The sequence below is a fragment of the Leuciscus leuciscus genome (genome assembly GCF_965113295.1).
Source record: "Leuciscus leuciscus genome assembly, chromosome: 3".
Taxonomy (NCBI): Eukaryota; Metazoa; Chordata; class Actinopteri; order Cypriniformes; family Leuciscidae; genus Leuciscus; species Leuciscus leuciscus.
In genome coordinates this window covers 38,199,375-38,212,237 of record NC_138727.1, presented here as the reverse complement: position 1 = coordinate 38,212,237, position 12,863 = coordinate 38,199,375, and positions in this window count along the sequence as shown.

Genomic DNA, 12,863 nt, shown 5'->3' with positions numbered 1-12,863 from the left:
AACCGGGTCGCGTTTCTGTAGTTCGAATGAGACATAAGAAGACTACAAATTTGACTTGCTTTACATCAAGCGGGGTGGACACACTATCCTAGTATTAGGATCATTTGGAAGGTAATGGTATTGATCCTGTATCGATCTTTTCTCGTTCTCATGTCACTGTTCAGTCACACATTACTCTTAGATCGACTACAAAATTATACTGGTGTTCAAGGACAAGCATTAAGCTGGTTCAAATCATACCTATCTGACCGCTACCATTTTGTCTATTTAAATGGAGAAAAATCGATGTAGCAACAATGACATCTGCTTTTCACATTAAGTGAATCATGTGATGTCGAACACATCGTCTTTGTCCAAACAGCGCTGGTTAATAATTCCCCACGGGGCAATTTACCAGCACCCGGGTGTCTGTTGCCCCCCCAGTTCAGCGTGGACTCCCTGTGACTTTTACAGCCTCATGACACACACACACATACACACACACACACACACACAAACATCCGTTGTGTTTAACTTAACATTCTTTTAAATGTGTGTAACTCAGACTTGTATCTGAACTTCCTGTATGTATGTGTGATTAATGTTGTTTTGATCATATAGTTATGATCTTCGAGTGTTTGGATCTGAAATGTATTTCTGAAGAATGTTCTCCCAGTAGAATCGCATCCCGTAATCCGATCTCATTGGCAGGTCATAAAAGTTGACCACCAACCCACACACAAACACACTCTGGACTTTGAAACAGAAACCCCCTACAGAAAAGGACTTTTACCCATAAAGTCGCTCTTAAATGTACTAAATATATAAATTTGTGTGTTAAGAGGTGTGTGTAAACCATAGGAAAGCATATGTCCTATTTGTAACATTAATAGAACTGCAAATGCCTATACAAATGCATAATAATGTATCTCTGCATTGCTACAACGCCTATATTCTATTTTTGATATCTCTGTAATCCTCTCCAGCTAACGGAGTTGAATTCCGATAGCAGAATTCAGTGATGCGCATTGTTTTATAAGTTCATATGTCTGGAGAAAATCCTCTCAAGTTAAAGTCACTCATGACTCATTCGAGTGGGCGTGTCTAACCGGACAAAGGAATCTTCCCGCTCGAAAATTCTCGACAGCTGATTCGTCCTACACGAAGGAGGGGACGGCACATGGGACACTGATAAAAGTCCAAACCTTCAGTTTCTCTCTCTCTCATTTCCAACTTCTCTTGACCCTCTTCCTCGGCGCAGCGCTTCTCCAAAGGAACATCTGGAGGAGACCCTGGCCTTCTCTATCGACGAACACATGTTCGAGTCGTAGCTGCGTCCCTTGCAACAAAGACTTTAAACCTCTCCCATCCCGGGAGATGAACCTTATTTTCCGGTAATATTACATTCAGTTAGCCTTTCAAGCTTCCCGCGACACCGGAAGACGCAGCAGAAACAGGACACCATCCTCGCTTCCTGCCTCAGCCTCAGCCTCACCCGAAAGAGCACAGAATCTTGCAAGTAACGTACTCTCTCTAAAAGCTGTTCCAGGTGTCTTGTGAACTTAGGTTTCTGTATGTAATAATTACTAGCTTTTCCCTTCTCTCTATATCTTTCTTTCTTTCATTTCATTTCATTTCATTCTGATCACGCAATGTTTTATGTTTGTTTCGGTTAAATGTTTATTTGTTTGTTTGCATTTTTACGTACGTTTATATTTGTAGTTTCTATAATCTCTAGGGTGTGCCATTTTATTAATAAACCCATTTATACTTTTAATTGTCTCTGTGTTTGAAGACCCGCCTTATAAAGTCAATAGAGACAGAGCGCAACGCGTCATAATTTGAAGACCACGCCCACCAAGGGGGAAAACAAACTAACTGTCTCCATTGACTTTGCATTGCGAGAGGCTGCCTCCTTGTCATTTCTTGCTTCTAACAAAAGACAGAATAATGCCTAAAAGCTGCTGTGTGACAAGGTGTACAGCAAACAAGCTAAGAAACCCAGAAATACGTTTTCATAAGCTGTCGACCCCAAAAAACGAGCGTTTGAGGACATAAAAGTGGATACAGGCTGGAACGAATGGGTCAATTGTGGGATCCTGACACTCAGTATGCACTAAAAATACACTACGTGTGCAGTAAGTTAAACATTTGGTCACTGGTGAGTCAAATATCCAAATGTCAGTTTTATATATTATATTTCTGTAAGATAAACTATCCTGTGTTGCCGATTACGGTTTCCTCCAGCGGGTGTACGTTAGTTCTCATAGTAATGAGACACGTGACGCTCTGTCTCAACTGCCTGTATCCACTTTTATGTCCTAAAAACACTCGTTTTTTGGGGTCGAGAGCTAATAAAAACTTATTTCTGGGTTTTTTAGCTTGTTTGCTGTACACCTTGTCACACAGCAGCTTTTAGGCATTTGTCTGTCTTTTGTTAGAAGCAAGAAATGACAAGGAGGCAGCCTCTCGCAATGCAAAGTCAATGGAGACGGTTTGATTGTTTTCCCCCTGGGTGTGGGCGTGGCCTAAATACGCTCTGTCTCTATGAAACTTCAAGATCTAAGCTACAAGCTCGATATAAACTACATTTAGTAGTTCTTAATTCAGAAACTCAGTAAGTTTGATATTCGTGGCCAGAAGATAAAACTTTCTCGGAGTTTGTAAAGGGATACCCCCTTCTTAACTGTAATGATCTTACATTTATTCGCTGGACGAATTAGATGTTGGTCAATCCAGTTACAGAACAAGGAAATCTCGATAAATGTACATGCGACTTATGAATTATGACCATGAGTCATAATTATTAATATTCCCAAGATTCCCCATTTTCTTGAGCTAATTCACATTTACCCAGAGTCGATATTGTTACATCGATCATAACTCCAGTAAACTATGGAGTGCCGCAGGGATCTGTGTTAGGCCCTCTGTTATTCTCAATATATATGATGCCACTTGGAAATATTATAAGGAAACATGGAATTAGTTTCCATTGTTATGCTGATGACACTCAAATATATATTTCATCACGGCCGGATGAAAACGCTAAATTTTCCAAATTGACAGAGTGTGTTAAAGATATAAAAGATTGGATGACGCGTAATTTTCTTTTATTAAATCCAGACAAGACAGAGGTAATACTTATCGGTTCAAAAAACCACCCACAAAACCTTGCACAATACAACTTTAACATCATAGGATGTCCTGTTACTTTATCCTCTACAGTAAAAGACCTGGGTGTTATACTCGATTGCAACCTGTCTTTTGAAAATCATATTTCATATGTTACAAAAACAGCCTTTTTCCACCTTAGAAACATTGCTAAGCTACGTAATATGCTATCAGTTTCTGATGCAGAAAAGTTAATTCATGCATTCATGACCTCGAGACTGGATTACTGTAATGCTTTATTAGCTGGTTGTCCTGCATCCTCAATAAACAAGCTACAGTTCTTACGAGAATGCCGCCGCTAGAGCCGCCAAAATGCCGCCGCTAGAGTTCTTACGAGATCAAGAAAATATGATGATCATATAACACAGATTTTATCATCACTGCATTGGTTACCTATAAAGTTCCGTATTAATTACAAGGTATTTGTAACAGACTTTGCTTTGATAAATATTCGAATTCGTTTTTTAACACATTTTTTATATTTCTGTGAGTTTAAATGGGTTTAAGAAATGCATTATCTGTCTTACTAAGGAGGGACTTTTATTTTGACGGGTATTGTAGTCTACGGGGAAGGAAAGGGAGAGCACGCAGTTCAAGTTGATCAGAGTTGTTTCGCAGCTATAACGTTTGGAACACTGGAGCAACGTGACGATCGTTAACGGATTGCAACACGATGGAATCAGCGTGATGGTCACAAAAGAGCTGGAACGTCATAAAGTGAGTTGACTATGGAAATTGATACTGACGATCCAGAATCTGAAAGCCTGCTGCAGATGGAATCAGAAAGTAAAAAGGAAAAGGATGTAAAAGAAGCAGTTAAATGTAAAGATAAAAATGCATCTGAACTTCAGTGTCATGTACAAGACAGTGCAGAACTCCCTCGATGTTCAGAACGTCCACATATTCCTACTGAGAGAATGCTTGCTTACCAGAAAGATGAGTGCTGTAAGAAAGAAAGAAGGTTAATGGCTTTGTATGATCAATGGAAATTAGATGCTCGTAAAGCAAGACATGACTTAAAATCAGACATCTCTGATAAGCAGCTTGCTGACATTGCTGACTCTCTTGATGATAAAAAGAACTGTATCATAAAAATCTTCTGTGAAATAAGGTAACATTTCACACCTGCTGCTGATTTAAGACGTAAAATTGATGCATGTGAAGCCGTGACCAATGACATCGTCAAAATTGTGCTGGAAAGGTTGACAACAGTAGATGGTGAGTTTGATGCAGAACAGGAAAAGGGCCGTCTACATGAACTTTTAGCTCATAGTTATGCTCGTTCCATATATGGTTCCAGTGCTTCACAAACAGTCAGCAACCATTCTAGATCTTCTTGTACATCAAGCAAGCGAGCAGATGCGGCGGCAGAGCTGGCTGCAAAAGAGGCCGAATACAAGATAATGCAAAAGGAAAGACAACAAAAGGAAAAAATAAGAACTCTAGAAGAGCAGCTCAGACAAGAGCTAGAAACACAAAGGTTTGAATTAGAACAGCTGCAGATAGAAAAGGATTTAGAGGTTGCTCGGGCCAGAGTAAAATCATATGATGAAGGAATAAAACAAGAGACAAAGAGTCAGTCTATACAGAATGAACGTGAAAGTCGGAAAAACTAAATCTTCCCAACGACACAGCAGCAATACAATGTTGTCCAGCCAACATCTCTTAGTGAAGTGTCTCATCTTGCTCAGGCAGTTCAGGACAGCATAGCCATCAACAGGTTACCCATACCCGAGCCTTCAGTGTTCAGTGGAGACCCAATTGAGTTTGTGGACTGGAAAGCCTCATTTGTGTCACTTATAGATAGAAAAGGCATCTCTGCAGCTGATAAACTCTATTATCTGAAAAAGTATGTCAGTGGCTCAGCACACAAATATCTTGAAGGCACCTTTTATCGTAATGATGAAGAAGCGTACAAAGATGCTTGGAACAAGCTTAACCAAAGATACGGGCAGCCATTTGTCATTCAAAGAGCATTCCGTGAAAAGCTGTCAAAGTGGCCTAGAATACCATCCAAAGATGCAGAAGGCCTGAGAACATTTTCAGACTTCTTAAATGCCTGCCTGCAAGCCATACCTCATGTTAAAGGCCTGGAAATATTAAACGACTGTGAAGAGAATCAAAAGCTGGTACAGAAACTTCCTGACTGGGCAGCCTCCAGGTGGAACCGCCAAGTCACAACATCACTTATGGACGGCAAGGAATTTCCAAGCTTTCAAGACTTTGTAAAATTCATGTCAACTGAAGCAGAAATAGTGTGTAATCCTATCACTTCTCTACATGCTCTTCATTCACGTGAGTCACCTCATGAGAGAAGAATCTCAAATGAAACCAAAAGAAACAAGGCCATAGGGGTGGTGGCGCAATGGATAAGACACATGCCTTTGGTGTGAGAGACCCGGGTTCGAATCCACTGTGAGACACCAATGTGTCCCTGAGCAAGACACTTAACCCCTAGTTGCTCCAGAGGCGTGTGACCTCTGACATATATAGCAATTGTAAGTCGCTTTGGATAAAAGCGTCAGCTAAATGAATAAATGTAAATGTAAATTGTCCACAAAACACAAACAACAGTAAACCGTGATAAACAGACAATGGCTAAAGGACAGTTAAAAACACCATGCATGTTGTGTCAAGATGACAGCCATCAACTCTGTAAGTGCCCACAATGCATGGTAAAGTCTCTGAAAGACAGAAGGTCCTATGTCAAAGACAACAAACTCTGTTTTGGGTGTATGAAACCAGGTCACTGTGCTAAGGATTGTCGGCGTCGCCACACGTGATGTATGCAAACTGCGACATCCCACATGTCTTCATGATTACAACTATGAGAATAACAGAAACAGAAAGCAACCAACGGTAAGCAATGAGCGTGCACGTGAGAGTGAGATTACAGATGCCATGTCGCTTAATATCACAAGAGAAGGTCGTTCAGTCATTACATCCATGATTGTACCTGTATGGGTGTCGTCCATCAAAAATCCATCCAATGAACAGCTTGTCTATGCTTCGTTAGACACTCAGAGTGACACCACTTTCATTGATGAAGAAGTGAGTAATGCACTGCAAGTGGATACTCAGCCAATAAAACTCAAACTTACCACCATGATGGGAGACAGTATGATAATTAAAAGTAAAAGAGTGTCTGAGCTTCGTGTGAGAGGGTACAATTCATCAGTACATATCAATCTACCTCCAGTATATGTGACCCGTCACGGAAACCAGGGACACAAGTCGGCAGCACAACTTTCGAGCAAAATGAGAAAGAAGCGTTTTTTTTCAAAATTGGTGATTTTCGTTTTTTTGCAGAATCTGTTAATCTGAAGCCTCTCCGTGTTTGAGATAGCAGTATTGGTATATTGAAAAGCGTACATTTTGATGTTGAAATCAGCTTGTTTTTCGGAGATTCTAGCACGCAGTAGGGGCGTGTCATTGTCGGTGTGTATTTCCATACTGAAGCCGGCGTGGCTACTTATTATGCAGCGCTCTGGCCGGCTCTATCTGATTTCAAAATTCAATGAAGATGGACGCCAATAACATTACGATGTCCAGCAATCGATTTAAATAATAGGTTACATGGGGTTTAATTTGAGCCAACCGCCTATGTGACTAGCGTGCATATGAATGGTACAGTTGGTAGAGCGTTCGCCAGCCGTGTCAGAGGTTGAGAGTTCGAATCCGCCCTTGTATAGGTTTTTTTTTTTTCTCGTAGTTTTTTTCTCTCATCAAAACGATTATGTTCATCAGTGGTTGTATATCAAGCAGGGACACGCAAACGTTTGAATTATTTTGTTATTTCAACAGAACGAATAGAGAGTATCCGCAAGCAACGCAACGGATTGAAGCGCGCGTCGAGTGAAGACAATGCAGTGTGCGCGCGCGCAGTGCAGACTACACTTTCAGAATATGTGAATAACTCAAAATGCCCCAGAACCGACTTGTGTCCCTACTTTCCGTGACTGGTCACATATACCAAGGAGTGTATTCCTGTCAATCGTGATCACATACCAACGCAGGAAACGGCAAAGAACTGGAGTCACTTGAAGGTAATCACAGACGAAATGTCACCTCTTCTCAGCTGTGAAGTAGGTTTACTTATTGGCTACAACTGCCACAGAGTGCTAGCTCCCAGGCAAGTCATATTAGGTAAAGATGATGAACCTTATGCTATTCTAACTGACTTAGGATGCAGTGTTGTGGGCTGCTCCACACCAGGTATCAACGGATCAACATCAGTCAGTCTTTGTCACAGAATAGCCACAAAGGAGATTCCAGCTTTGACACCTATGGATGCCATGGATGCCACCAATGTCAATGACTTCTTTTGGACTGACTCAAAGGTGGTCTTGGGTTACATCAATAACGACGCCCGTCGTTTTCATACGTTTGTATCCAACAGAGTCCAAAAAATACGCCAAAGCACAGCACCCAAACAATGGCTGTATGTCCCAACGGATGATAACCCAGCAGACAATGCTTCAAGAGGAAGAACAATAAATGAATTGCTCTCATCCAACTGGTTCTCGGGTCCTTCATTCCTGTGGAAGAAAGAAATAGAGACCTCAAATGTTGTACCGGAGCTTCCAGTAGGAGATCAAGAAGTTAAAAAGATTGAGATGTTTCAAACAGAAACCACAGAAAGTAAAGATCTTGTAGACCATTTGTCAAAGTTCTCATCTTGGTCTAATGCTGTCAAAGCCATTGCACGCCTTGTGAGACGGATTAAGAAGGATAAAACTAATTCGCCAGCTTCTGTAGGTGAACAGGAACATGCAAAAGGCTTGATTTTAATAGGAGTTCAAAAACAAGTATATCAGAAAGAAATGGATGTCCTGAGTCAAGGAAAACAGCTTCCAGGTTATAATAAACTTCATCACCTGGACGCCTTCATAGATACGGATGGTATGATCAAGGTGGGAGGAAGACTTAGCCACTCATCATGCACTCACTCGTTCAAGCACCCACTGATCCTTCCTAAAGATCATCATGTAACAAAGTTGATTATTGCACACTATCATGAAAGTGTAAAGCATCAAGGAAAGGGTTTCACAATTAATGCAATCAGATCTTCCGGCTATTGGATACCTGGAATAAACAGAGCTGTCACATCTTACATTCGCAACTGTGTACCTTGTAGAAGGTTGAGAAAACCTGTGGAGGGCCAGCGGATGAGTGATCTTCCCACAGAACGTGTAGAGCCTTCCCCACCGTTTGTGTATTGTGGTATGGATTGCTTTGGTCCATTCATGACTAAAGAAGGAAGAAAACAGCACAAAAGGTATGGTCTGCTTCTAACTTGCTTTTGTTCAAGAGCCATTCATATAGAAATGTTAGAAGATATGTCCTCAGATGCTTTCATCAACAGTTTACGATGCTTTATTGCAATTCGAGGCACAGTACGGCAGATCAGATGTGACCAAGGTACCAATTTCGTTGGCGCAAAAAACGAACTGAACTCGGCATTACAGCAACTTGACCCAGAAAGGCTCACTGCTTTCCTTGCAGATAAACAGTGTGATTTTGTAATGAATCCCCCTCATTCCAGTCATGCAGGTGGTGTATGGGAGCGTCAAATCAAAACTGTACAGAGTGTTCTTAATGCTACAGTTTCCCTCTCATCAGGCAGGCTCAACGATGCTTCACTGCGCACTTTATTTTATGAAGCCATGGCAATAGTCAACAGTCGCCCACTTACAGTGGATAACCTGAACGACCCCAAGAGCTTAGAACCGCTCACACCTAACCATCTGATTACCATGAAAGCCACCACAGTCCTACCACCACCAGGAAAGTTCATAAGAGAAGACATTTATGGGAGAAAGAGATGGAGACGGGTGCAGTACCTTACTGAACAGTTTTGGAGTAGATGGAAAAAAGAGTATCTCCACAACATTACGGCTAGACAATGCTGGCATGCTCCAAAAAGGAATTTTCAGATTGGTGATGTGGTCATGGATACAGATGAGAACCTTCCAAGAAATGAGTGGAGACTAGGACGGATCGTAGACACTGTAACTAGCCAAGATGGACTAGTAAGGAAGGTCACAATAGCACTTGGTGACAAAAAACTAAACAAGAAAGGAGAACGGTTAAACAAGGTCTCAGTCGTAGAGAGACCAGCTCAGAAGTTGGTCTTATTATTGGAAGCGGAGTGAACAAATCTTCAAAAGGACTTTGCTTTACACATATACACACAAAATGGTTATTATAAGTGAAAATTACTTATGTTTGAAAATTATGCATGTTGAAATAACATTTATAATTTGGTGGGAGTGTAACAGACTTTGCTTTGATAAATATTCTAATTCGTTTTTGAACACATTTTTTATATTTCTGTGAGTTTAAATGGGTTTAAGAAATGCATTATCTGTCTTACTAAGGAGGGACTTTTATTTTGACGGGTATTGTAGTCTACGGGGAAGGAAAGGGAGAGCACGCAGTTCAAGTTGATCAGAGTTGTTTCACAGCTATAACGTTTGCAACTTTGTTAAGCACCCCCCGAAAAGGCATAAGGTCTGTATATATTTGGTAACTGTTTGTTGTAATGACTGTTTTGTGTAATTCGCTGTATGTTAATGTTAATGAGTTTTGAACTAGTCGGTAATTCGCGCTTCTTGTACTTTGTTTGTTTAGCTCTTACGGTGATTTTTGGAGTCTTACGGTGATTTATGGAGTGAAAACGGACTCAATAAACTTCATTAACATCAGTAAAGTTTTGGCCATCATTCGGGCGGGGTCCGCTACAGTATTGCTACTGACTTATAAAGCCCTAAACGGCTTAGCTCCAGTCTATTTAACAGATCTTCTATCGCCCTATAATCCATCGCGCTCTTTAAGATCACTAAATTCAAGGTCATACCTAGGATATCCAGAACCACCAAAGGAGGGAGAGCATTTTCACATTTGGCTCCAAAACTCTGGAATAGTCTTCCTGATACTGTTCGTTGCTCAGACTCGCTCTCCCAGTTTAAAACTAGATTAAAGTCGCATCTCTTCAGCCAGGCATTCATATAATCTTACAGTTCAAACTACAATCCGGCCTCTAGCTCATAAATGCCAGAGGAGAACTGGCCCCCGACTGAGCCTGGGTTCTCCCAAGGTTTTTTTTCTCCATTAGGTCACCTGATGGAGTTTTAGGACACCATTAGGTCACTTGATGGAGTTTTTCGGTTCCTTGCCACTGTTGCCTTTGGCTTGCTCAGTTGGGGATATTTTGGGGATATTTAATTTAATTTTATCAATCAATAAATTCCTCTTGAAACAAACTTTGTTGTATTATTTTAATTTAATACTGTCAAGCTGCTTTGATACAATCTGTATTGTGAAAAGCGCTATACAAATATTCTTGACTTGACTTGACTTGACTTGACTGTTCACGAACGCTCCAGTGGGCGGGGCCAAAACTGCTATGTGACGTCACAAGTCCCCACTTTTTAGATCCTGTCGTTTGCTGGCCTTGGTTTCAATAAAAGCAGTTTTTGGAATAACAAGAAAGTTTTGAGTTTTGAAACTTACAGGGTATTTTTATAGTATAACGAACTGTCAAAGGATCAAGAAACATCATTCTATGACCCCTTTAAATAACAAAAAAATATTGCGCCATTGACTTTAGACCAGGTGTTTGTTGGTCAATAGCGCAGTCTATTTCAGTTGCCTCAAAATAGCAAAGCTTTAAACTCAATTGTGTATTTTTTCGGATCAATTTCAGATGCTGTCATGTACCATAACCTCATCATCTGCAGAGAGAAACTGCCACTTAGAATACACACATAATAAAGGACGTAAAGAGGATTGTGAAAGGGTAACTAAACCCCTGGTCAGAGCCTGACTCCACCCACTGGCAACATTTGAAAAATGCTGGAAAAGTGGGCAGAGCATCTGAGACATGTCTCTCTGTAGGCAAGGGCGTGGTTAGCTGGTACCAGAGCCATAGAGAGAGAGAGTTGCGACACTCTTTGATGTCGCCGCTATGGCTGTCACGTGGTTCATGTAAGCCCCAATAGTTCCAAAACGTACGCTGGCTGTCATGTTCTTCTATGGGACAGACAGCAGCGATTGCATTATTGAACGGTAAATATAAAATAAAACACACACCCAAGTACTTTTTCAGCTGTTATTGCATTATTGCATTTTGTTAATGTCAGTTTTGCATTTGGAGATAAGTTTTAAGCTATATTTTTGGAGGGAAAAGCTTAGTGTTCATGTTCGCATGGGTAGTAGCACTGGCTTTAGCGGCTCTAACTTAACTTTTCCATATCATTCATCTGATGATGGACGTCTCATGATATTTATTTTAGCACAACTGGGCTGTATTAGGCTATTGATTCCCGTGATTTTGCTTATAAATTTTGATTCAGCCATTAGCCTACCTTCGTGATCACGCAAAGAGGTCTGCCGTGGCGGTCCGTTCAGAATTCGCTTAGAAGCTAGCTCACTTCTTCTGATGAAAGTGGCCACCCCCCAGGACCACAACGTGAAACATGATCATGTTAAGACTAAGAATATTATTTTAAGATTAAGGCCATACACATTATCAAAACTATAACAGATTAAAAACGAATTTAAGCATGGCTGATACAAATGAAGGTTTTCAAATAAAATATTTTTTATTAAACAATGACAGACAACAAAAATGTGTGCTTGTGTGTGTGAACAAGAAAAACAAAAACCAGGGGCAGGGGCAGGTGATCCATGAAACAGACAGGACTGGTGATGGCCATAACAATCCTAAAGGTCCAGCATTGTTCTCACAAGCCGCTTCACTCAAGACAATAATAACATAATGAAAAGTTAGTATATCCCAAAAAATTAAATTAAATAAAAGTTGCTATAAAGGTGGTAGCGATTCATTACCGAACTCTTAGCTGACGAAGTCGCGCTAGCTAACTAACGTTAGCTAGCAGGCAGTGCTTGAAAATTGGTTGAAACAACCAACATAAAATATAAATAATTACGCTGTGCATGTACAAATGAAGACCAGTATAAGCATCGCAAAGGGCCTCTGATACAATATAGACAGTTGACAATTCAAAAGAGGTCGATATTTCGGCAACTTAACTCTGGAACAACTCGACGCGCAGCAATGTAAGTGAATGGTGTCCAACGCCCAAATGACAGTGTTTGGAACTATTCCGATCTTCATATCCCGGAAGTAGGCGGTTAAAAGCGCCGCCATTATTTACAACGGAGGTCTATGGGAGTGTCGCAACTCTCTCTCTCTATGGCTCTGGCTGGTACCCTCTGACGTCACAGGGTACTACAACTTCCAATAGGAAAATTCAACTGCAGTAGCCACCGTTCAACCTGAAGAGGGCAGCACTCAGACGTTTTTACACCATATATTGTAGAATTAAAACACTTTAAACCCAAATGTAAAAAAAAAAATTAACAGCATTAATAAAGCCCCAGTCTTACAGATCATTAACTAAAAAAAGTGGTTTAAAGCGACACTATGTAACTTTTCAACCTTCATAATATATTTCCAAGATCCTTGTGATGGTACATCGACTTACAATAGGTTGAATGACACGTCTGCCATAGCCTGACAGGGTGTGTATCGCTTTTACTGGCACTATGTAACTTCGGTGTTCGGGTAGTAACAAGAGCACAAAAAGAACTACAAAATTCGACTGCTTTACGGCATACGTCACTTCCCCCATCACTTCGTCAAATTTGGATGTGAGAGGCCAACCAGCGTTTGTTTTCAGCTTTCG